This window comes from Ovis canadensis, chromosome X, assembly GCF_042477335.2.
Source record: "Ovis canadensis isolate MfBH-ARS-UI-01 breed Bighorn chromosome X, ARS-UI_OviCan_v2, whole genome shotgun sequence".
In the NCBI taxonomy this organism is placed as follows: Eukaryota; Metazoa; Chordata; class Mammalia; order Artiodactyla; family Bovidae; genus Ovis; species Ovis canadensis.
Window position 1 is genome coordinate 48,821,290 of NC_091727.1, and position 27,453 is coordinate 48,848,742.

Below are 27,453 nucleotides of genomic sequence, written 5' to 3' on the forward strand. Positions count from 1 at the left end.
GTCCTCCATCTCAACACTAAGATCAAGCTCTACCCAAAAGCCAGCAAGTTCCAGTGCTGGGCACTTCATGCCAAACCTTCAGTAATTTAGGAACACAACCCTCTTCGTTAGCAGATAGGCTGCCCAAAGCCATACCAAGCTCGCAGATACCCCAAAACACACTACTTCAGTGAGAAAAAGATCCAGTTCCATCTACCAGAACACAGGAACAAGTTCCTCCAACCAGGAAACCTTCACAGGCATTGCTCCAACCCACCCTTGTGAGGGAGACTCCACAATTAAATGGAACTAAGGTGAACTCCATCAATTCTAAAGGAAATCAACACTGAATATTCATTAGAAGCACTGATGCTGAAGCTCCAGTACCTTGGCCACCTGATGCAAAGAGCCAACTCATTGGAAAAGACACTGATGTTGGGAAAGATTAAAGGCAGGAGGAGAAGGGGATGACAGAGGATGAGATGGTTGGATGGCATCATCGACCAATGGACATGAGTTTGAGCAAACTCCAGGAGATAGTAAAGGATTAGGGAGGGCTGGCATGCTTCAGTCCATGGGGTTGCAAAGATGTGGACACGACTCAGTGACTGAACAATAACAAATCTATTGTACCTGCACCTGAAGGAGTGCATTTCCTTCCTCTTCTTTGGTCACAGAGCCCAGAGTGTTCTGCTTTGGTTTGGGGCCTGACTTTGCTTCTAGACTGCCTTCTGATGTCTGTTCCCCACCCAGACAAGAGGGGACAAGGGATGATGCTTATTAGGGCTCACGTGCTCTGTTGGGCTGGGGGGAGGATGGGTTATGTTAGCCAAAATTAGGAAGTACCAGGGAGTGCCTGCAGTGGTAGAGACCTTCAGGATGTTGCTACAGTCTGAATGGAGTCGTGTGCTCTCCAAGAGGAATTGGCCCCTTGTTATGAGTTCCTAGGAAGAGTCAAACTTCTTAGGCTCCCAGTAAGGTGTGGGCAGTCACAGCTTGGTGGGAACTGCCACCTCTGGGGTCAGGACCACAGTGATGGCATTTTAACTGCTGTCTCAGGCACTCCCCTGGCTTATGTTTCCCCCACTGTGATCATAAACTGCAGTCACATTTAATTCTGCCACTGGCACTCCTGCTGGCTTTGGAAGCCAGTGGGGAACACAGCCATTGTCTGCAAGTGCTCAAAGTTAGAGAGTCCTCATGACAATGATCTCTTGCCTCTCTGGGAGACCCAGTCTTTTCCCTGGACTCCCTCAGCTGTGTTGTACTAGCTCTCTCAGAGTATCTTCATGGCAGTCAATCTCAGTCCTCTCCCTGGGGTCCAACCCCATACCCCAAGCCTGAGCCTCAGCACCCAGCCCTCACTCTTCATGGGCATGAAAGCCATTTCTTGGCTGCAAAGTGCTGTTTGGCAATGACCTCTGCAGTGAATTCTCTCCATTTTGCCTTCCAAGTACCTGTTGCTGTGTTCCCCTCTGAGGTTTTATAGTTCCCCCCTGACCTCGCCTGTGGGGGCGTTTCTGGGTGTGTAGAAACATTTCCTCCTTCAAGACTCCCTCCCCAGGTTGCAAGTGCCCATCGCAAAATCCTTTGTCTACTTTCTTTTTCTTTATCTGTTGCCCTGCCTCATTCTGAGGTGATTGGCTTCTCTTTTTGGAAGTCTGGCATCTTCTGCCAGTGTTCAGAAGGTGTTCTGTAGGAGTATTTTTGATGATATTTGTGGGTTTAAAGGTGATCTCGCATTCTTAGTCCTCCACCATCTTGTAAGTCTCTATATCACTTTTTAAATATAAGTTCATTTGTATCATCTTTAGAATCCATATACAAGTGATATTATATCATATCATATCTGCTTTGTCTGAGTTACTTCATTTCGTATGATAACCTCTAAGTCCATCTATGTTGCTGCAGATGACATTATATCATTCTTTTTTATTGCTGAATGATATTCCATCATGTATATATTGATACCACATCTCCTTTATCCATTTTTCTGTTGATGGACATATAAATTGCTTCCATGTCTTGGATGTTGTAAATAGTGCTGCAATGAATATTTGGGGTACATTTATATTTTCAAATTATCATTTTGTCCAGACATATGCCTAGGAGTTGATTGCAGGGTCTTACGTTGGCTCTTCTCAGTTTTTGAAGGAACCTCCATACTGTTCTCCATACTCACTATAACAATTTATTAATACATTCCCATCAACAGAGTAAGATTTCTGTTTCCTCACACTCTCTCCAGCATTTATTATTTGTAGACTTGATGATGGGCGTATGACTGACTGATGTGAGGTACTATCTCATTGTAGTTTTTATTTACATCTCTCTAATGATTAGTGACACTTAGCATCTTTTCATGTGTCCTTTGGATATCGGTATCTCTTTGGAGAAAAGTGTATTTAGATCTTATGTCCATTTTATGGTGTGTTTTTTTTTTCATATTGAGCTTCATAAGTTTCTTGTATATTTTGATGATTAATCCCTTGTCAGGCTCATCATTTACAAATATGTTCTCCCATTCTGTAGGTTGTGTTTTCATTTTGACTAAAGTTTCCTTTACTATGGAAAATCTCCTGAACTTAATTAGGTTCCATTTATTTATTTTTGTTTGTATTGCTATTCCTTTAGAAAACAGATCCAAAAAGACATTATTGTGATTTATGTCAGAATATCCTGCCTACATTTTCCTCTAGGAGCTTCATAGTATCTGGTTTTACATTTGGGTCTTTACTCCATTTAGAGTTTATTTTTTGTTTATGATGTTAGAGAATGGTCTAATTTTATTCTTTTATATATAGCAGTTTTCTCAACACCATGTAATGAAGAGACTATCTTCTTCATTGCATGTTTTTGTCTTGTTTGTCATAGATTAGATGACCATAGTTGCATGGGTTTACCTTTGGACTTTCTGTCCTTGTCCCTTGGTCTAAATTTCTGTTTTTGTGCCAGTACTATACTGTTTTGATAACAATAGCCTAGTACTATAGTCTGAATTCAGGAAGCCATATTGAGGAATCCATATTTGTATGTTTTACTCAAAATTGCTTTGACTCTTCAGGGTCTTTTGTGTTTCCATACAAATTGTAAAAATTTTTGTTCTGGTCTGCGAAAAATACCATTGATAATTTTGTCTATGTTTCATTGATCTATAGATTGCTTTCAGTAGTATAGTCAGTTTTACAATAATGATTCTTTCAATCCAAGAGTACAGCATATCTTTCCATCTGTTTGTGTCACCTTCAATTTCATTAATCAGTGTCTTAAAGTTTTCAAAGTACAACATTTTGCATCCTTAGGTAAGTTTATTCCTAGATATTTTAATTCTTTTTGATGAAATGGTAAATGGTATTGTTTTTTCTCTTTATCATTTATCATTCATGTATAGATGTGTGAACTATATCTGTGTGTTAATTTTTTATCCTGCAACTTTACCAAATTTTCACTGATTAACTCTTAGTTTTCTGGTAGCATCTTTATGATTTTCTATGTATAGTATCATGTCATCTGCAATCAATGACAATTTTATTTCTTCTTTTCCAATTTAGATCCCTTTTGTTTTCTTCTATGATTTCTGAGGTTAGGACTTCCAAAGCCATGTTGAATAAAGGAGGAAAGAGTGGGCTTCCTTATCTTGCTCCTGATCTTTGAAAAAATTATTTCAGTTTTTCACCATTGAATATGATGTTAGGTGTAGGTTTTTCATATATGGCCGTTATTATGTTGAGTTAGATTCCTTCTATACCCACATTCTGGAGAATTTTTTGTCATAAATGGATGTTGAATTTTTCAAAAGCTTTTTTTGGATCTATCCAAATGATCATATAGTTTTTTTTTTCATTTTGTTAATGTGGATATCATGCTGATTGATTTGAAGATACTGAAAAATCTTTACATCTCTAAGTTCCACTTGATCATGGTGCACTATCTTTTTCATGAATTGTTGGATTTGGTTTGCTAGTACATTGTTGACGATTTTTATGTGTATGTTCATCAGTCATATTTGCATGTAATTTTATTTTTTGTTGTGTCTTTTTCTGGTTTTGGTATCAGAGTGATTGTGTTCTCATAGAATGAGTTGGGAAGTGTTTTGTTTACTGCGATTTTGGGGAATATATTCAGAAATATAGATGTTAACTCCTTTCTAAATGAATAATAGAATTTGCCTCTGCATCCATCTGGTTTTGGACTCTTCTTTGTTGGGAGTTTTTCATCACAAATTCAATCAGTGCTTGTAACTGGTCTGTTCATTTATTTTTAAATTTCTTCTTAGTTCAATCTTGGGCGATTGTACTTTTCTATGAATTTGGCCATTTCTTCTAAGTTATTCATTTATTGGATATAGTTGCTTCTAATAGCCTCTTATGGTCCTTTGTATTTATCTGATGTCAATTATAACTGCTTTTTCATTTCTAATTTTATTTATATGAGCCCTTTCTTTTTCTCTTGTTGAGTTTGGCTAGTGTTTAATCAATTTTGTTTATCTTTTCCAAGAACCAACTTATACTTTCATCTTTTATACTCTTTTCTTAAGTTCTAGTTCACTTATTTCTGCTCTGATATTTATGATTACATTTCTTCTACTAAATTTGGGTTTTGTTGATTTTCTCTAGTTGTTTTCACTATAAGGTTAAGTTGTTTACTTTAGATTTTTCCTTTTTTGCTGAAGGCTATATTTCTATACAGAGAAGGCAATGGCACCCCACTCCAGTACTCTTGCCTGGAAAATCCCATGGATGGAGGAGCCTGGTAGGATGCAGTCCATGGGGTCACTAAGAGTTGGGCACGACTGAGCGACTTCACTTTCACTTTTCACTTTCATGCATTGGAAAAGGAAATGGCAACCCACTCCAGTGTTCTTGCCTGGAGAATCCCAGCGATGGGGGAGCTTGGTGGGCTGCTGTCCATGGGGTCGCACAGAGTTGGACACAATTGAAGTGACTTAGCAGTAGCATATTTCTATAAACTTCATTCTTACGACTGCTTTTGCTCTGTTCAATAAGTTTTGGATTTTCATATTTTAGTTTTCACTAATCTGTTTACATTTTTTTTCTTTCCTCTTTAAATTCTTCAGTGATCTATTGGTTGATTAGTGACATATTTTGTAGCCTCCAATGTGTTTCTTTCTTGCCATTTTTTTTTTTCTTGTAGTTAACTTTCACAATATTGTGTTAGGTAAAGCTGCTTTGTGACCTTGCATGCAATCTATTCTGGAGAAAGTTTGATTTTGTCTGATATAATTATTGCTACTCTCCAGTTTTCTTTTGTTTTCTGGATTGTTTTGTAGGTCTTTCTTCTTCCTTTCTTACTTTGTTCTTTTTAGTTATGATCTGATGACTTTACTTAATGTTGTGTTTGAATTCCTTCTGTGTGTATGTATCTATTATAAATTTTTGATTTGCAGTTACCATGAGTTTTTGATAGCAAGTCTATACATGTATATTTTTTGAAGTTGCTGTTTTATTAATTTCAAATGCTTTTTCAGTATCTTGAATTTATACTCTCCTCCTCCCACAATTTGAAGCTCCAATACTTTGGCCACCTGATGTAAAGAGCTGACTCATTGGAAAAGACCTTGGTGCTTGGAAAGGTAGCATCACTAATTCAATGAACATGAATTTGAGAAAAATCCAGGAGATAGTGGAGGACAGAGGAACCTGACATGCTGCAGTCCATGGAGTCACAAAGAGTTGGACATGACTTAGTGTTTGAACAACAATAACCTGTCAAAACTACTGGCTAAAATATCATATTTTTGTGTGGATGATCTCAACCCTTACTGTGTGTTCGCTTTTGCTAGTGAGCTTTCCCATTTCCTAACTTTCTTGTTTATATTTGTGGTCATTTCTTTCTTTCTTTCTTTCTTTCTTTCTTTCTTTCTTTCTTTCTTTCTTTCTTTTTTTTTTTTTTCCCTGCCTAGAGAAATTTCTTTAGCACTTCTTGTAAAACTTATTTAGTGGTGCTGAATTCTTTTAGTTTTTGCTTGTATGTAAAGCTTTTGATTTCTCTATCAATCTGAACAAGAGCCTTGCTGGGTATAGTATTCCTGGTTGTGTGTTTTTCACTTTTATCACTGGCATATATCATACCCCTCCTTTCTAGGCTGAAGAGTTTTTGTATAGGGATCACCTAGTAACTGTATAGAGATTCCCTTCTATGTTATTTGTTTTTTCCCTTGTTGATTTTAACATTTTCTTTTCATATTTAATTTTTATTAATTTGATTTATACATGTCTCATAATGTTCCTCCTTGGTTTAAATCCTGTATGAAATTCTCTGCTTCCTGGACTTGGGAGACTGCTTCCTTTCCTATGTTAGGAAGGTTTTCAGCTATTATTCCTTCAAATATTTTATTGAGTCCTTTCTTTCTCACTTCTGGCACCCCTGTAATGTGAATGTTGGTGCATTTGACATTGTCCCAGAGGTATCTTAAACTGTCCTTATTTCTTTCAATTCTTTTTTCTTTATTCTGTTTCATGGCAGTGATTTTTCACCACTCTATCTTTCAGCTCACTGATTCTTTTCTTCTGCTTCATTTATTTTGTTATTGATTCCTTCCAGTGTATATTTCATTTCAGTTATTGCATTACTGAACTCTGCTTGATTGTTCATTTTATTTTTTTAACTCGTTTTTGAAAACTCATTGTAATTGCTTGCTGTGCATCCATTCTCTTGAGTTCTTGGATCATCTTTATGATCATTACTCTGATCATTTCTTGGATAGATTGCCTATCTCCCTGTCACTTAGTTTTTATTCTGGGGTTTTAAATTGTTTTTCAGGAATATATTCCTCTGTTGTTTCATTTTGTCTAAATTTCTATCTGCATTTTTATGTATGTGGAGAGCTATTTATACTTCTCAACCTTGGAAAAGTGGCCTTCTGTAAGGGATATTCTGTGTCATAGCAGTACACTTTCCTCTCATCATGTAAGCAGGTGGATCTAAGGTAGGTTCTGACCTGAATTTGTGAACCTGATTCTGCTGGCTGCAGTATTATAGTTTTGCATCTGGTTGGTGAGACAGGTCTAGAGGCTTGTGCAGGCTTCTTGGTGGGAGGGGCCAGTGCCTACTCATTCAGGGGTGGGGCTGGGTCTTAGACCTCTGGTAGGTAGGACTGTGCCAAGGGGCATGTGTGGAGCTGGTGACGGGTTTAGGAAGTACTGAGGCAGATTGTCTGTTGATGGATGAGATTGTATTCCCACCTTGTTGGTTGTTTGGCCTGAGGCATCCTAGCACTGGAGCCTAGGCTGGTCCTTTGGCCAGGTCTTGGTGCTAATTACCCAAACAAGATGTCTGCTTCCAATAGGATATCAAGTAGATTAATGTCCCCTGAAATTTCTACCACCAGCTTTCATGACCACAGAGAGAGCAACAGACACCCCCTGGCTCCTCAGGAGACCTTCCATGGTTAGCGTGTAGGTCTGGCCCAGGCTCCTATAATGTTACTGCTTTCACCCTGGGTCCCAGATTTCAGGACACCTTTTGTGCACCCTCTAGGAGTGGGGGTCTCTGTTTTTCCCAGTCCTATGGAGATTCTGCAGTTGAGTCCCATCAACCTTCAAAGCCAAACTCTCTGGGCTATCCTCCTTCAAATGCCAGAGCTCCAGGCTGTGGAGCCTGACATGAAGCTCAGTTCTCTCACTCCTGTGGGAGAATTTCAATGATATAATTATTCTTCAGTTTGTGGGTTGCCTATCAGGGGGTATGTGATTTGGCTATGTTGCAAGTGCACCCCTCTGACCATCCTGTTAGGTTTCTTCTTTATATTTTAGATATATAATATCTTTTAAAGTAGATATTCTTCTTAAAGAATTATTCTGTAAGACTTCTTTTATCAGTGGCTTTTCATAAGTTATTATTTTGTTGTTATTGTGAAATGAGATGAGTTCAAGTTCCTTCTACTCCACTATGTTGCCTGCAAACCTCCAGCTGATTTTTTTTTTCAAATTAAGCAAACTTTTATTGAAGTGTAGTTGATTTACAATGTTGTGTTACTTTCAGATGTGCAGTGAAGTAATTCAGTTATATACATACTCCAATTCCTATACACAATGGTGTGTGACAATACTACATCTAATTCCTCAATAGTTTACTTATTAAAACTCAATTCCAGATCTGTTAAGCAGTCATTCCTGGTTTCTGTGCCCTACCCATCTTTGGTAATTGCTTTATGTCTCTATGGGTTGGCCTATTCTAGTATTATTAGAAAAGTGGTATCATACCAGACTTTTTGTACCTGGCTTCTTTCAAGATCTATATACATAGTTGAGCATATATCAGTACTTTATCCATTTTTAATAGATGACAAATATTCCACTATATGAATAGACTATATTTTGTTTACTGCATCATCCACTGATGTGTCCACTGATGGGAAAACTCTGAAAAACAATAAAAGATGGAGGACTGGCATATTTAACCTGAAGCCTTATTATAATACTACACTGTTCTGGACAATGTAATATCAGCAAAAATGCAGACAAATAGAACAATCGAACAAACTAGAAAACCCCAAAATTGACCCACATATATATAAGTCACTGGTCACTGAAAAAGGAGCAAAGATGAAGGAACGAAGTTGAAAGAATGGAGGAAGGAAATGACAATTGAAAATTCTGTTTAACAAATGGTAGTGGAACAACTATACATCCATAAACAAAAGAATTAATTGAGACCCAGACTTTATACCTTAATCTCCAAAATATACAAGTAGCTCATGACTCTCAATACCAAAAAAAAAAAAAAAAATCAAAAAGTGGGAGGAAGACCTAAACAGATATTTTCCCAAAGACCTACAGATGGCTAGTACGTACATGAAAAGATGCTCAACATTGCTGATTGTTAGAGAAATGCAAATCAAAACCACAATGAAGTACCATCTCACACCAGTCAGAATGTCCATCATCAAAAAGTCTACAAACAGTAAATGCTGGAGCAGGTGTGGAGAAAAGGGAACTCTCTTGCATTGTTAGTGAGAATGCAAACTGATACAACCACTGTGAAGAACTGTATGAATATTCCTTAAAAAAAATCTAGGAATAAAACTACCACATGACCCAGTAATCCCACCACTGGACATCTACCCTGAGGAAACCATAACTGAAAAGGACACATGTACCCAAATGTTCATGGCAGCACTATTTACAATAGCTAGGATGTGGAAACAACACAGATGTCCATCAACAGGTGAATGGAAAAGGAAATGTGGCACATATACATAGCGAAATATTACTCAGCTACAAAAAGGAACACATTTGAGTCAGTTCTAATGAGGTGGATGAACCTAGAGCCTATTATACAGAGTAAAGTAAGTCATAAAGAGAAAGATAAATATCATATTCTGTGCTGTGAAAGTCAATTAGTCATGTCTGACTCTTTGCAACCCCATGGACTGTAGCTTGCCAAGCTCCTCTGTCCATGGAATTCTCCAGGCCAGAATACTGGAGTGGGTAGCTGTTCCCTTCTCCAGGGGAATCTTCCCAACCCAGGGATCAAACCCAGGTCTTTCACATTGCAGAGAGATTCTTTACCATCTGAGCCACCAGGGAAGCCCAAATATTGTATATTAATGCATATATATGGACTCTAGAAAAATGGTACTGACGATCCTACATGCAGGGAAGCAAAAGAGACACAGACATAAAAACAGACATTTAGACTCAGTGGGAGGAGAGGGTGAGATGATTTGAGAGAATTGCATCAAAACATATACTTTACTATATGTAAAATAGATAACCAGTGTGAATAAGATGTATGATTCAGGCTAGCCAAAGCCAGTGTTTTGTGACAACCTGGAGGGATGAGGTGGGGAGGGAGGTGAGAGAGGGGCTCAGCAGGGAGGGGACACATGTATGCCTATGGCTTATTCATGTTGATGTATGGCAAAAAACCATCACATTATTGTAAAGTAAAGTAGCATAGGAGAAAATCTAGGTGACCGTGTACTTTGCAATGATTTCTAGGTATGCCAACAAAAGTACGACTTATGAAGTAGAATATATAGCCAATGGAAATTTGCTGTATGACTCAGGGAACTCAAACTGGAGCTCTGTAACAACCTAGAAGGGTGGGAAAGTGTGGGAGGTGGAATGAAGATTCATGAGAGAGGGGACACGTGTACATCTATGGCTAATTCATGTTGAAGTATGGCAAAAATCAAACAAATATTGTAAATAAATTGCCTTTAAATTGCAAATAAATGAATTTAAAAATTAATGTTGAACTATAATAAAATTACAAAATTCTTCTGTGATAAATACTGTTAAAAGAAAGAAAAGAGAAGCTCTATATTGTAAAATGATATTGTAACCTTCATATCTGATAAAGGACATATATGTTCAAAATATTAAAATAACTCTAAAACTAATCAATTAAAAACAATCAGCCTAATTACAAAATGATTAAAAGTTCTGAACAGACACCTCACCAAGAAAATAAACTCACAGATGGCTATAAACATATGAAGATAGTCACTATTAGGTATCATTAGGAAACTGCAAGTTGAAACAATAATAAGATACTGCTGCTAAGTAGCCTCAGTCGTGTCCGACTCTGTGCGACCCCATAGACGGCAGTCAACCAGGCTCCCCCATCCCTGGGGTTCTCCAGACAAGAACACTGGAGTGGGTTGCCATTTCCTTCTCCAACGCATGAAAGTGAAAGTGAAGTTGCTTAGTTGTGTCTGACTTTAGCGATCCCATAGACTGCAGCCTACCAAGGCTCCTCCATCCATGGGATTTTCCAGGCAAGAGTACTGGAGTGCGGTGCCATTGCCTTCTCCAATAAGATACTACTAAATGCTTATTAGAATATCTAAACTCCAAAACACCACCAGCAACAAATGTAGGCAGCTGTGTGAACCAAAAGTAAATCTTGTTCACTGAAAATGAAAATGCAAGCTGGTATAACCAGTTGTATCCTATTGGAGGGCACAAGCAAAACCTTGTGCACACCAGGACCCAGGATAAAGGAGCAGTGACCCCACAAGAGACTGACCCAGACTTTCCCATGAATGCCCAGGAGTCTCTAGCGGAGTCATGGGTCAGAGGTGGCCTGGTGCAGGATTAGGGGCACTGAGTGCAGCAGTGACCGTACAGGACCTTTTGAAGGAGGTCACCATTATCTTCATTACCTCCACCATAGTTTGGCATCAGGTCAAACAGCAGAGTGGGAACACAGCCCTGCCCATCGACAGAAAATTGGATTGCAGATTTACTGAGCATGGCCCTGCCCATCAGAACAAGACAGTTTTCCCCTCAGTCACTCCCATCAGGAAGCTTCCATAAGCCCCTTATCCTTATCCATCAGAGGGCAGACAGAATGAAAACCACAATCACAGGAAACTAATCAAACTGATCACCTGGACCACAGCCTTGTCTAATTCAATGAAACCATGAGCCATGCCCAGTCGGGCCACCTAAGACGGACAGGACATGGTGGGGAGTTCTAACAAAATGTGGTCCACTGGAGAAGGGAATGGCAAACTACTTCAGTATTTATGCCTTGAGAACCCCATGAAGAGTATGAAAAGGCAAAAAGATAGGAGACTGAAAGAGGAACTCCATAAGTCAGTATGTGCCCAATATACTACTGGAGAACAGTGGAGAAATAACTTCAGAAACAATGAAGCAAAGAAAGAACGTGGACTTTCCTGGGGACGCAGATGGTAAAGCATCTGCTTACAATGCAGGACACCTGGGTTCAATACCTGGGTTGGGAAGATCTCCTGGAGAAGGAAAGGGTAACCCACTCCAGTATTCTTGCCTGGAAAATCCCATGGAGGGAGGAGCCTGGTAGGCTACAGTCCATGGGGTTGCAAAGAGTCACTTTCTTTTCTTTTCCTTTTCTGGTGATAGAAGTAAAGTCTGATGCTGTAAAGAAAAATATTGCCTAGGAACCTGGAATGCTAGGTCCATGAATCAAAGTAAATAGAAAGTGGTCAAACAGGAGATGGCAAAAGTGAACATCGACATTTTAGGAATCAGTGAACTACATGGACTAGAATGTGGGCATTAAATTCAGATGACCATTATATCTTCTACTGTGGGCAAGGATGACTTAGAAGAAATGTAGTAGCCTTCATAGTTAACAAAAGAGTCTGAAATGCAGTACTTGGGTGAAATCTCAAAAACAAAAGAATGATCTCTGTTTATTTCCAAGGCAAACCATTCAATATCATAGTAATCCAAGTCTATGCCCCAACTAGTAATGCTGAAGAACCTGAAGTTGAACAGTTCTATGAAGACCTACAAGACCTTCTAGAACTAACACCCAAAAAAGATCTCTTCATCACAGAGGACTGGAATGCACAAGTAGGAAATCAAGAAATACCTGGAGTAACAGGCAAATTTGGCCTTGGAGTAAAGAATGAAGCAGAGCAATGGCTAACAGAGTTTTGCCAAAAAACACACTGGCCATAGCAAACATCTGCTTCCAACAACACAACAGAAGACTCTACACATGGACATCACCAGATGGTAAATATCAAAATCAGATTGATATTATTCTTTGCAGCCAAAGATGGAGAAGCTCTATACTGTCAGCAAAAACAAGACTGGGAATTGACTGTGGCTCAAATAATGAAATATTTACTGAAGAAATTCAAACTTAAATTGAAGAAAGTAGGCAAAAGCACTAAACCATTCAGGTCAGTTCAGTTCAGTTCAGTCGCTCAGTCGTGTCTGACTCTTTGCCACCCCATGAATCACAGCACGCCAGGCCTCCCTGTCCATCACCATCTCCCGGAGTTCACTCAGACTCACGTCCATCGAGTCTGTGATGCCATCCAGCCATCTCATCCTCGGTCGTCCCCTTCTCGTACTGCCCCCTATCCCTCCCAGCATCAGAGTCTTTTCCAATGAGTCAACTCTTCGCATGAGGTGGCCAAAGTACTGGAGTTTCAGCTTTAGCATCATTCCCTCCAAAGAAATCCCAGGGTTGATCTCCTTCAGAATGGACTGGTTGGATCTCCTTGCAGTCCAAGGGACTGTCAAGAGTCTTCTCCAACACCACAGTTCAAAAGCATCAATTCTTCGGCACTCAGCCTTCTTCACAGTCCAAATCTCACATCCATACATGACCACAGGAAAAACCATAGCCTTGACTAGACGGACATTAGTCGGCAAAGTAATGTCCGTGCTTTTGAATATGCTATCTAGGTTGGTCATAACTTTTCTTCCAAGGAGTAAGCGTCTTTTAATTTCATGGCTGCAATCACCATCTGCGGTGATTTTGGAGCCCCAAAAAATAAAGTCTGACACTGTTTCCACTGTTTCCCCATTTATTTCCCATGAAGTGATGAGACCGGATGCCATGATCTTCGTTTTCTGAATGTTGAGCTTTAAGCCAACTTTTTCACTCTCCACTTTCACTTTCATCAAGAGGCTTTTTAGCTCCTCTTCACTTTGTGCCATAAGGGTGGTGTCATCTGCATATCTGAGGTTATTGATATTTCTCCTGGCAATCTTGATTCCAGCTTGTGTTTCTTCCAGTCCAGCATTTCTCATGATGTACTCTGCATATAAGTAAATAAGCAGGGTGACAATATATAGCCTTGATGTACACCTTTTCTTATTTGGAACCAGTCTGTTGTTCCATGTCCAATTCTAACTGTTGCTTCCTGACCTCTTATGATTATACAGTGGAAGTGACAAATATATTCAAGGGATTAGATTTGATAGACATAGTGCCTGAAGAACTATGTACAAAAGTTCATGACATTATACAGGAGGCAGTGATCAAGACCCTCCATAAGAACAAGAAATGCAAAAAGGCAAAATTGTTGTCTGATGAAGCCTTACAAATAGCTGAGAAAATAAGAGAAACTAAAGGCAAAGGAGAAAAGGAAAGATATACCCATTTGAACGCAGAGTCCCAAAGAGAAGCATGGAGAGATAAGAAAGCCTTCCTCAGTGATAAATACAAAGAAATAGAGGAAAATGATAGAATGAGAAAGACAAGAGATATGTTCATGAAAATGAGATTAGAATTCTAAGGAACTATTTCATGCAAAGATGGGCACAATAAAAGACAGAAATGGTATGAATCTAACAGAAGCAAAAGATATTAAGAAGAGGTGGCAAGAATACACAGAGGAACTGTACAAAAAAGATCTTCATGACCTAGATAATCACGAAGGTGTAAATCCTCACCTAGGGCTAAACATCCTGGAATGTGAAGTCAAGTGGGCCTTAGGAAGCATCGCTAAAACAAAACTAGTGGTGGTGATGGGATTCCACTTGACCTCTTTCAAATCCTAACACATGATGACGTGAAAGTGCTGCACTCAATATGTCAGCAAATTTGGCAAACTCAGCGGTGGCCACAGGATTGGATAAGGTCAGTTTTTATTCCAGTCCCAAAGAAAGGCAATGCCAAAGAATGCTCAAACTACCAGACAATTGCACTCACCTCACACGCTACCAAAGTAATGCTCAAAGTTCTCCAAGCCAGGCTTCAAAAGTGCATGAACCATGAACTTACAGATGTTCTAGCTGGGTTTAGGAAAGGCACAGGCACCAGCGATCAAATTGCAAACATCTGTTGGATCAATGAAAAAGCAAGAGGTCCAGAAAAACATCTACTTCTGCTTTATTGACAACACCAAAGCCTTTGACTATTTGGATCACAGTGAACTGTGGAAAATTATTCAAGAGATGAGAATTCCAGAACACCTCACCTGGATCCTAAGAAATCTGTATACAGGTCAAGAAGGAACAGTTAAAATTGAACATGAAACAACAGACTGTTTCCAAATCAGGAAAGGTGTACATCAAGGCCATATATTGTCACCCTGCTTATTTTACTTATTTGCAGAGTTAAGTCAGTTCAGTTGCTCAGTTGTGTCCAACTCTTTGCAGCCTTATGAACCACAGCTCGCCAGGCCTCCCTGTCCATCACCAACTCCCAGAGTTTACCCAAACTCATGTCCATTGAGTCAGTGATGCCATCTAACCATCTGATCCTCTGTCATCCCCTTTTCCTCCTGCCTTCAATCTTTCCAAACATCAGGGTCTTTTCAAATGAGTCAGCTCTTCACATCAGGTGGCCAAAATATTGGAGTTTCAACTTTAACGTCAGTCCTTCCAATGAACACCCAGGACTGATTTCCCTTAGGATGGACTGGTCAGATCTCCTTGCAGTCCAAGGGACTCTCTAGAATCTTCTCCAATACCACAGTTCAAAAACGTCAATTCTTCTGTGCTCAGCCCTCTTTATAGTCCAACTCTCACAGAAGAGTACATCATGTGAAATGCTGGGCTGGATGAAGCACAAGCTGGAATCAAGAATGCTGGGAGAAATATCAGTATGCTCAGATATGCAGATAACACTGCCCTTATGGCAGAAAGTGAAGAAGAAGAACTAAAGAGCCTCTTGATGAAAGTGAAAGAGGAGAGTGAAAATATTGGCTTAAAACTCAACATTCAGAAAACTAAGATCATGGCATCTGGTCCCATCACTTCATGGCAAAATGATGGGAAAACAATGGAAACAGTGACAGACTTTATTTTGGGGGGGTTCCAAAATCACTGCAGATGGTGACTGCAGCCATGAAATTAAAAGACACTTGCTCCTTGGTAGAAAAGCTGTGACAAAACTATTCAGCATATTAAAAAGCAGAGACATTACTTTACCAACAGAGGTCCATCTAGTCAAAGCTATGATTTTTCCAGTAGTCATGTATGGATGTGAGAGTTGAACTATAAGGAAAGCTGAGGGCTGAAGAATTGATGCTTTTGAATTGTGGTGCTGGAGAAGACTCTTGAGGGTCCCTTGGAGTGCAAAGAGATCAAGCCAGTCCATACTAAAGGAAATCAGTCCTGAATATTCATTGGAAGGACTGGTGCTGAAACTCCAATACTTTGGCCACCTGATGTGAAGAACAGACTCATTGGAAAAAATCCTGATGCTGGGAAAGATCGAAGGGAGCAAGAGAAGGGGATGACAGAGTATGAGACATTTGGATGGAATCACCGACTCGATGGACATGAGTTTGTGCAAGCTCCAGGAGTTGTTTTGGACAGGGAAGCCTCGCATGCTGCAGTCCATGGGGTAACAGAGAATCTGACACAACTGAATGACTGAACTGATATCCAATTTTAGTGGACAGTCTATCAGTTCCTTATTTCATTAAATTTTTTATTTTGTATTGAAGTATGGCTGATTAAGAATGTTGTGATTGTTTCAGATGGGCAGCTAAGGGACTCACTCATACATATACATGTATTAATTCTCCCCCAAACTCCCTCCCATCCAAGTTTCCACACAACACTGAGCAGATTTCCTTGTGCAATACAGTGGGTCCTTGTTTGTTATCCATTTTAAATATAGCAGTGCATACATCTCCATCCTAGACTCCTTACCTGTCTGTTATCCCTAACCTTTCTTCCAGCAACAATAAAATTCACCAGTCTATGAATATGTTTCTGTTTTTTAATAAAGTTTGCTTGTATCATGTCTTTTCAGATTCCATGTATAAAGGATGTCATACAATATTTATGATCTCTGATGTTCTTCACTCAATATGGCAATCTCTGGTCCGATTATGTTGCTCCAAATGACATTATTTCATTATTTTTAATGGCTGTGTAATATTTCATCATAAATATAGGCCACATCTCTTTATCCATTCTTCTGTCAAAGGACATTTAAGTTGCTCCCCTGTCTTGGCCAATGCAAACAGTGCTGCAATGAATATTGTGGTGCATATATCCTTTCAGGCCATGTTTTTCTCTGCATATATGCCCAGGAATGGGGTTGCAGGATCATCTGTTAGCTCTATTTTTAGTTTTCATAGGAACGTCCAGACTATTCTGCAGTGGCTGTACCAACTTATATGCTCACCAATAGTGTAGGAGTGTTCCGTTCTCTCCATACCCTCTTTAGCATTTATTTTTTGTGGATTTTTAAAATGATAATAATTTTGACTGACTGAGGTGATATCTCATTTTAGTTTTTATTTTCATTTCTCTAATAATTAGTGATGTTAAAAAACTATTCGTGTGCCTCTTGGCCATCATTATGTCTTCTTTGGAGAAGTGTCTATTTAGGCCTTCTGCCCATTTTTGGATTGGGTTATTCCTGTGCTAATGTTGAGCTTTGTGAGTTGTTTGTAGATTTTGGAGATGTCTTGTAATCTGGGACCTTTGTCACAGATTAATTGACCATAGGCTTTATTTTGGGGCTTTATATCCTATTCCACAGATCTATATTTTTTGTGCCAGTACCCTGGTGTCTTGATGACTATAACTTTTTAGCATAGTTTGAAGACAAGGAACCTGATTATTCCAGCTCAGATTTTCTTTCTCAAGATTGCTTTGGTGTTTGGAATCTTTTGTGTCTCCATACAAACTTTGGTTTTTTTTTTTTTTTCTTTTTTTGTCCTAATTCTGTGAAAAATGCCATTGGTAACTTGATAGAAATTGCACTGAATTTGTAGACTGCCTTTGTTAGTATAGTCATTTTGATAATATTGATTCTTCCAATCCAGAAGCATCTATCCATCTGTTTGTGTCTTCTTTGATTTCTTTCATCAGCATCTTATAATTTTCTGAGTACTGGTCTTTTTGTCTCCTTAGGTAGGTTTATTCCTAGGTATTTTATTCCTTCTGATATTATGGTAAAAGTAACTGTTTCTTGGATTTCTCTTTCTGATCTTTCATTGTTAGTGTAAAGGAATACAACAGATTTCTCTGTGTTAATTTTGGAAGCTGCAACATTAGCAGATTCATTGATGAGCTCTAGTAATTTTCTGGTAGCATCTTTAAGATCTTCTATGTATAGTATCATGTCATCTGCAAGCAGTGACATTTAGCTCTTTTTCCAATTTGTTGTTTTGTTTTAGTCACTTAGTCGTGCTTGACTCTGCAACTGCATGGACTGTAGCACACCAAGCTTTCCTGTCCTTCAGTCTCTCCTGGAGCTTGCTCAAACTCATGTCTACTGAGTTGATGATGCCATCCAAGAGTCTCATCCTCTGTCGCCCCTTCTCCTCTTGCCTTTCTCTTTCCCAACATTGTGATCTTTTCCAATGAGTCAACCCTTTGCATCAGATAGTCAAAATGTTGGAGCTCCAGCTTCAGCATCGGTCCTTCCAATGAATATTCAGTTAATTTCCTTTAGGACTGACACGTTTGATCCCCTTGCTGTCCAAAGGATTCTCAAGAGTCTTTTCCAGCACTGTGGTGGAAAGCATTAACTTCAAAGAATTCAAAAGCATTAACTCTTTGAAGTTCAGCCTCCATTATGGTCTCACATTCACATCTGCACGTGACTACAGGTAAAACCATAGCTTTGACTATGCAGACTTTATGGGCAAAGTGATGTCTTTGCTTCTTAATACACTGTCTAGGTTTGTCATAGCTTTTCTTCCAAGGAGCAAGTGTCTTTTAATTTCATGGCTGCAGTCAACATTTGCAGTAATTTTGGAGCCCCTCAAAATAAAGTCTGCAATTTTTTCCATTTTTTCCCCATCTACTTGCCATGAAGTGATGGACCGGATGCCATGATGTTAGTTTTTTGAAAGTTGAGCTTTAAGCCTTTTTTCCAGTTTGGATTCACTTTCTTTCTTTTTCTTCTCTGATTGCTATAAGCTAGGAATTCCAAAACTATGTTGAATAAAAGTTGTGACAGTGGACTTTCTTGTTTTATTCTTGATCTTAGGGGAAATATTTTCAGTTTTTCAACATTGAGTATGATGCTAGCTGTAGGTTTGTCATATGTGGTCTCTATTATGTTGAAATAAGTTCCCTCTATGTCCACTTTCTAGAGAGTTTTTACCCTAAATGAGTGCTGAATTTCATTTAAAAAAAAAAGGTTGTTTCTGTGTCTATTGGGATGATCAAATGGTTTTTATTCTTCAATTCATTTATGTGGTGTACCATACTGATTGATTTCTGTATATTGAAAAAATACTTGTATCCCTGGGATAAATCTCACTTGATCATGGTGTTTGATCTTTTAAATATGTGGTTGGATTTAAATTGCTAGTGTTTTGCGTCTATGTTGGTCAGTGTTTTTTGGCCTGCAATTTTCTTATTTTGTCGTACCTTTGTCTGGTTTTGGTATTAGAGTGATTGTGGCCCCATAGAATGAGTTTGGGAATATTCCTTCCTCTGCAAATTTTTGGAAGCGTTTCAGAAGGTAGGCGTTAGCTCTTCTCTAAATGTTTTATATAATTCACATATAAGGTCTCATGTCCTGGACTTCTCTTTGTTGAAAGCTTTTTAATCAGAGTTTCAATTTCAGTGCTTTTGATTGGCCTGTTCATATGTTCTATTTCTTTCTGGTTCAATCTTGGGAGACTGTACCTTTTAAAAAATGTGTCCATTTCAGGTTTCCCATTTTGTTGACATATAATTGCTTCTAGTAGTCTTGTGATTTCTTCATACTTCTATGATGTCAGTAGTGAATTTTCCTTTTTCATTTCTAATTTTATTGATTTGAGGTCTCTTGCTTTTTTCATGACAAATTTAGCTAAATGTTTATCAGTATTTTTTTTAATTTGGTCAAAGAACCAACTTTTAGTTTCATTGATCTTTGCTGTTTTCTTTGTCTCCATTTCATTTATTTCTCCTCTGATGTTTATGATTCTTCCTTCTGGTAACTTTAGGTTTTATTTCTTCTTTATTTTAGGTGTAAAGTTAAGTTGCTCATTTCAGATTTTTCTTGTTTCTTGAGGTAAGAGTGTACTGTTATAAACTTCCTTCTTAGAACTGCTTTTGCTATATTTCACAGCTTTTGGGTCATTGTACTTTCATTTTCATTTGTCTCTAGGCATGTATTTTATTTCCTCTTTGATTTCTCCAATGATACTTTAGTTGTTTAGTAGCATAGTGTTTAGCCACCATGTTTTTGGATTTTTAATTTTTTTCCTTCTAGTTTATTACTAAAGTCATAGCATTGAGATCAGAAAAGATGCTAGATATGATTGCAATTTTCTTAAATTTACCATGGCTTGCCTTGTGGCTCATCATTTGGTCAACCCTTCAAAATGATCTGTGTGAACTTGAGAAAAATTTGCTCTGCTACTTTTGGTTGGAATGCTTTATAAATATCAAACTCCATGTGGTTTAATGTGTCATTTTAAGGCCTGTGTTTCCTTATTAATTTTCTGTCTAAATAGTCTATCGAGTGGCATAAGTGGGGTGTTAAAATCTCCAATATTATCGTGTTATTGTTGATTTCTTCTTTTATGGTAGTTAGTATTTGCCTTATATATTGAAGTGTTCCTATGTTTGGTGCATATATTTTTGCAATTTATATATCTTCTTCTTGGATCGATCTCTTGTTCATTATGTAGTGTCATTCTTTGTCTCTTATAACAGACTTTGTTTTAAAGTCTGTTTTGTCTGATATGAATATTGCTACTCCAAATTTCTTTTGGTTTCTATTTGTGTAGAATTCCTTTTTCCATCCCCTCACTTTCAGTATCTATGTGTTCCTAGGTCTGAAGTGCATCTCTTGTAGACAGCACATATATGGGTCTTATTTTCACATTTGCTGAGACAGTCTATGTCTTTTGGTTAGTGCATTTAACCCATTTATATCTAAGATAATTATTGATATGTATGTTACTATTACCATTTTCTCAATTGTTTTTTGTTTGTTTTTAGATCATTTCTTTATTTTGTGTTTCCTGGCTGGAGGAGTTCCTTTGATGTTTCTTTTAAGATCGGGTTGGTAGTACTGAAGTTTCTTAACTTTTGACTGTGTATAAAGCTTTTGATTTCTCCATCAAATCTGATTGAGAGCTTCACTGTGTAGTGTAATTTTGCTTGTAATTTTTTTTTTCTCTTTCATCACTTTAACTGTATTGTACTATTCCTTTCTAGCTTGTAGAATTTTTGCTGAGAAATCAGATATTAACTTTAAGGAATTCCCTTTGTATGTTATTTGTTGTTTTTCCTCTATAGCTTTTAATATTGTATATTTGTCTATAATTTTTGTATTTGATTACTATATATCTCAACATCTTCCTTCTTAGGGTTATCCTGCCTGGGATGCCCTGTGCCTCACGGACTTGGTTGATTGTTTCCATTCCCATGTTAGGTACATTTTCAGCTGTTATCTCTTCAAATTCATCCTTGGGTTCTTTCTCTCTTCTTCTCCTTCTGTTGTTGTTCAGTTGCTCAGTCATGTCCAGCTATTTGTGACCCCGTGGACTGCAACACACTAGGATTCCTGTCCTTTATTATCTCCCTAAGTTTGCTCAAACTCATGTCCATTGACTCTGTCATGCCATCTAACCATCTAATCCTCTGTCATCCCCTTCTCCTCCTGCCATCAATCTTTCCCAGTACCAAGGTCTTTTCCAATAAGTCAGCTCTTCACATCAGGTGGCCAAATTATAGGAGTTTCAGCATCAGCATCAGTCCTTCCAATGTATATTCAGAGTTGATTTCCTTTAGGATTGACTGGTTTAATCTCCTTGCTGACCAAGGGACTCTCAAGAGTCTTCTCCAGCACCACAGTTCAAAAGCATCGATTCTTCAGTGCTCAGCGTTCTTTGTGATGCAACTCTTACATGGGTACATGACTGCTGGTAAAACCATAGCTTTAACTATATGGAACTTTGTAACAAGTGATGTATCTGCTTTTTAATATGCTGTCTAGGTTTCTCATAGCTTTTCTTCATAGAAGTCAGCTCTTTTTTTTTTTTCTTTCCACTTTTGTGGCTACAGTCACAGTCCACAGTGATTTTGAAGCCAGAAAAATAAAGTCTGTCACTCTTTCCATTTTTGCCCATATATTTGCCATGACGTAATGGAACTGGATGCCATGATCTTACTGTTTTGAACTGAGTTTTAAGCCAGCTTTTGCACTCTCCTCTTTCATCTTCTTCAAGAAGATCTCTAGTTCCTTTTTGATTTCTGCCATTAGGGTGCTGTCATCTGCATATCTGAGGTTATTGATATTTCTCGTGGAAATCTTGATTCCAGCTTGTAATTCATCCAGGGCAGCATTTCACATGATGTATTCTGAATATAAGTTAAATAAGCAAGGTGACAATATACAGCCTTGACGTACTCCTTTCCCAATTTGGAACCAGTCTGATGTTCCATGTCTGGTTCTAACCATTACTTCTTGACCTGCATACAAGTTTCTCAGGAGGCAGGTAAAATGGTCTGGTATTCTCATCTCTAAGAATTTTCCACAGTTTCTTGTCATTCACACAGTCAAAGGCTTTGTTGTAGTCAATGAAGCAGAAGTTTTTCTGGAATGCCCTTGCTTTTTCTATGATCCAACAGATGCTGACAATTTGATCTCTGGTTGCTCTACCTTTTCTAAATCCAAGCTTGTATATACTGAAGTTCTTGGTTAACATACTGCTGAAGCCTAGCTTGAAGGATACTGAGGGTTACCTTGCTAGCCTGTGAAATGAGTGCAGTTGTACAGTGGTTTGAACATTCTTTTGCATTGCCCGTTTTTGAGATTGGAATGAAAACTGACCTTTTCCAGTCTTGTGGCCACTGCTAAATTTTCCAAATTTGCTGGCGTGCTGTGTGCAGCACTTTCACAGCATTGTCTCTTGGAATTGAAATGGCTTAGCTGAAATTCCATCAGCTTTGTTTGGAAGCTTTGTTCTTAGCATTGCTAAGAATAAGAATAAGGCCCAGTTGGCATCACCCTCCAGGATGTCTGGCTCTAGATGAGTGACCATACCATCATGGTTATCTGGGTTGTTAAGATATATTTTTGTATATTTCTTCTGTGTATTTTTGCCACCTCTTCTTAATATCTTTGGCTTTTGTTAGGTCCATATAATTTCTGTCATTTATTGTGCTCCTCCTTACATGATATATTCCCTTGGTATCTCTGATTTTCTTCGATAAATCTCTAGTCTTTCCCATTCCATTGTTTTCCTCTATTTCTTTGCATTGTTCCCTTAAGAAGGCTTTCTCATCTCTCCTTGCTGTTCTTTGGAACTTTGCATTCAGAGGGGTATATCTTTCTTTTCTCCTTTGCCTTTTGTTACTCTTCTTTTCTCAGCTATTTTGTAAGGGCTCCTCAGACAACCATTTTGCCTTGTGTTTCTTTCTGGTGGGGCATAATTTTGATCACTGCCTCTTGTACAGTGTTACAAACCTCCATCTCTAGTTCTTCAGGCACCCTATCAGATTTAATCCCTTGAATCTATTTGTCACTTCCACTGTATAATCATAAGGGATTTGATTTATAACTGAATGGCCTACTGGTTTTTCCTTTTTATTTTTCAATTTAAGTCTGAATTTTGCAATAAATTGTTCATGATCTGAGCCACAGTAAGCTCCTGGTCTTGTTTTTGCTGACTATATAGAGCTTCTCCTTCTGGAAACCCTATGCAATTTTTGGTGTGTTTAAAGTTGTCCCAGAGGTGTCCTGTACTGTCTTCATCTATTTTCATTCTTTTCAATGTTTCTTGTTTTGTGGCAGTAATTTCCTCCTTTCTGTCTTCCTAGTTACTTGTTCTTTCTTCTGCCTCAATTATACTGCTATTGAATCCAATCCTTGTAATGTATTTTTCATTTGTTATTGTATTGTTCATCTCTGTTTGTTCTTTAGTTCTTCTCTTTGTTAAACATTTCTTCCTTCTTTTCATTCTTTTCCTCCATTCATTTTCTCAGATTCTGGGTCACCTTTACTATCAATATTCTAAATTATTTTTCTGGTAGGCTGCCTATCTCCACTTCATTTAGTTGTTCTTGTGTCATTTTTTCTACTTCCTTCATCTGGAACATATTCTTCTACCTTTTCATTTAAATTAAGCTTTTATGATTGTAGCTTTCATTCTGAAGGCTCCAGGAGTATGGTTTCTCTTGATTCTTCTGTCTTCCCTCTGGTGAATGAGGCTATCTAAGAGGCTTGTGCAAGCTTCCTAATGGGAAAGACTGGTGGTCTGTAGAATTGGTTCTTTCCCTGGTGGTTAGGGTCATACTCAATAAACTTTTATCTTATTATCTGTTAATAGGTCAGGCTGTGCCCCTCCTTTCACAACATCATCTTTCAGTATTTGAAACATTTGCTGATATGCCAGCAAATTTGGAAAACTCAGCAGTGGCCACAGGACTGGAAAAGGTCAGTTTTCATTCCAATCACAAAGAAAGGCAATGCCAAAGAATGCTGGGCTGGAAGAAGCACAAGCTGGAATCAAGATTGCCAGGAGAAATATCAATATCCTCAGATATGCAGATGACACCACCCTTATGGCAGAAAGTGAAGAGGAACTAAAGAGCCTCTTGATGAAAGTGAAAGTGGAGAGTGAAAAATTTGAGTTAAAGCTCAACATTTAGAAAACAAAGATCATGGCATCTGGTCCCATCACTTCATGGGAAATAGATGGGGAAACAGTGGAAACAGTGTCAGACTTTATTTTTTTGGGCTCCAAAATCACTGCAGATGGTGACTGCAGCCATGAAATTAAAAGACACTTACTCCTTGGCAGAAAATTATGACCAACCTAGATAGCATATTGAAAAGCAGAGACATTACTTTGTCAACAAAGGTCCATCTAGTCAAGGCTACGATTTTTCCAGTGGTCATGTGTGGATATGAGAGTTGGGCTGTGAAGAAAGCTGAGTGCCGGAGAACTGATGTTTTGAACTGTGGTGTTGGAGAAGGCTCTTGAGAGTCCCTTGGACTGCAAGGAGATCCAACCAGCCCATTCTGAAGGAGATCAACCCTAGGATTTCTTTGGAAGGAATGATGCTGAAGCTGAAACTCCAGTACTTTGGCCACCTCATGCGAAGAGGTGACTCATTGGAAAAGACTCTGATGCTTGGAAGGATTGGGGGCAGGAGGAGAAGGGGACGACCGAGGATGAGCTGGCTGGATAGCATCACTGACTCGATGGACGCAAGTCTGAATGAACTCTGGGAGTTGGTGCTGGACAGGGAGATCTGGCGTGCTGCGATTCATAGGGTCGCAAAGAGTCGGACACGGCTGATCAACTGAACTGTGCCCCTCCTTGTTTGTTATTCGATTTGCGGCATCCCAACTCTGGAGTCTATAGGCTCTATTGTAGGGCTCATGGTGACAACCTTCTGATGGGCTCATGCTAATAGATACAGGCTAGCACTGCTGTTGCCAGTTCCTTTGTCCCTGCAGTGAGTCACTGCTCACCCATGCCTTGCAGGGGACCCTCCAACACTAGCAGGTACATCTGGTTTAGTTTCTTGTTGGGTCACTACTTCTTTCCCCTGAGTCCTAGCACCCACAAGATTTTGTGTGCACTATCTAAGAGTGAAGTCTGTGTTTCAAACAGTCCTGTGAAAATTTTGCAATCAAAACCCACTGGCCTTCAAAGTTAGATTCCCTGGGTATTCCTAGTTCCTTTGCCAGATTCCCAGATTGGGAAGCTGGAGATGGATCTCAAAACTTTTGTAACAGTGAAGAACTTCTGTGGCATACTTGATCTCTAGTTTGTGAGTTGCCCACACACCAGGTATGAAATTTGATTTTTTGTGTTTGCACACCTCCTACCATCTTGCTGTGGCTTCTCCTTTGTCCTTGGATGTGATATATTTTTTTCTGGTGGGTTCCAGTGTCCTCCTGTCAATGGCTGTTCAATATTTTGTGATTTCTGTGATCTCACAGAAGGAGGTGAATGCACGTACCTTTACTCCTCTATCTTGAATCAGTTTTGCCAATTTCTGACAATGCCGAACATATGATCCAGCAATTTCACTCCTAAGTATTCACTCAAAAGAGTTTGTATATCTATACAAAATTTTTCATTAAAATAATAACTTTTTATAATCGAAAACTTGGAAGCAACTAAGGTGTCTTTTAACAGGTGAATATATAAAATAATTGTAGTATATGCATAAAATGGAGTATTATTCACTGATAGACAGAAGTATGTTACAAAAACAGATGGAATAAACTTTTAAGTGTAGACAGGAAAAAAAGATCTGTGACTTCCAGGTCTTCAGGAGATGGAGAGTAATGAATATTTGGGCACAGAAGTTTCTAGGGCATTCAAACTCTTCTGAATGATACTGTGTTGGTATATACATAACATTTGTCAAAATACATGTAATTGCATAGTACAAAGAGAAGATCCCCGTGTCAAATAGAAACTTTAGAGTTGGTAATTATGTATTAGTATCTGTTACGTGTTATATTAATATACCACATAATACAAGATGTTAAAATAAGAATAATTCTCTGCAGGGGCAGGGAGAAGGGGCATATGAGAACTCTATACTTTTTTGTACATGTTTTCCAAAATCCAAAAGCCGCTCTTTAAAAATGTCTGATAAAAATGACCTCTCTTTTTTTTTTTTTTTTGCAGTACATTGCTATGTAAATTAAGTAACAATCCACAAATTAGGGGAAAATGTTTTCAGAACAATATCTCACAAATGACTTGTAGCTAAGATATATAAAAATGAAAGTGAAAATCACTCAGCTGTGTCCGACTCTTTGCAACCCCATGGACTGTAGCCTACCAGGCTTGTCTGTCCATGGGATTCTCCAGGCAAAACTACTAGAGTGAGTAGCCCATTCCCTTCTTTGGGATCTTCCCAACCCAGGGATCGAACTCAGGTCTCCTGCATTGCAAGTGGATTCTTTACCATCTGAGTCACCAGGAAAGCCCAAATTACCCTCAAAATGCAATAGCAAAAATGCAGAATAGCACTGAAAAATGATCAGAATGGTTGAACAATTTACTAAAGATATGCAAATGGAAATTAAGCACACAAAAGATATTCAACATCAGTGGTATTTTATTGCTGTTGTTCAGTCGCTAAGTCATGTTTGACTCTGACCACATGGACTGTGGTACGCCAGGCTTCCCTGTCCTTTATCTCCCAGTTCGTCAGAATCATGTCAGGGATGCCATACAACCATCTCATCCTCTGTCGCCCCCTTCTCCTCCTGCCCTCAATCTTTTCCAGCACCAGTGTCTTTTCCATTGAGTCAGTTCTTCACATCAGGTGGCATAAATATTGGAGCTTAGCTTCACCATGAGTGTTTCCAATGAATATTCAGGGTCGATTTCCTTTAGGCTTAACTGGTTTGATCGTGCTGTCTAAGACACTCTCAAGAGCCTTACAATTTGAAAGCAACAATTCCTTTACACTCAGCCTTCTTTGTGGTCTCTCACATCCTTACATGACTATGGGAAAAATCGTAGCCTTAAGGAAATGCAAATTAAACACGTGATAAGATCGTGCTACAACCCTACCTGAATGGCTAACACAAAAAGCACTGACATAATCAGATTTTGGCAAAGACCCTCTATAACTGTCATATATTGCTGCTGGAAATATGAAATGGTCAAAAAGCTGAGCAGACACCTCACCCAGCAGATTCACATTTGGCAAATAAGCATATTAAATTTCAGCCACTTTGGTAAATAGTAGGTATATATTTTTTTATTATGTTGAACTTAAGTTTACCATACAACCAGAAATCCTGTTCCTAGATATTTACCTACGAGTAATGAAGACCTCAGCTCCTTTAAAAAACCTGCAAGTGGATGTTTAC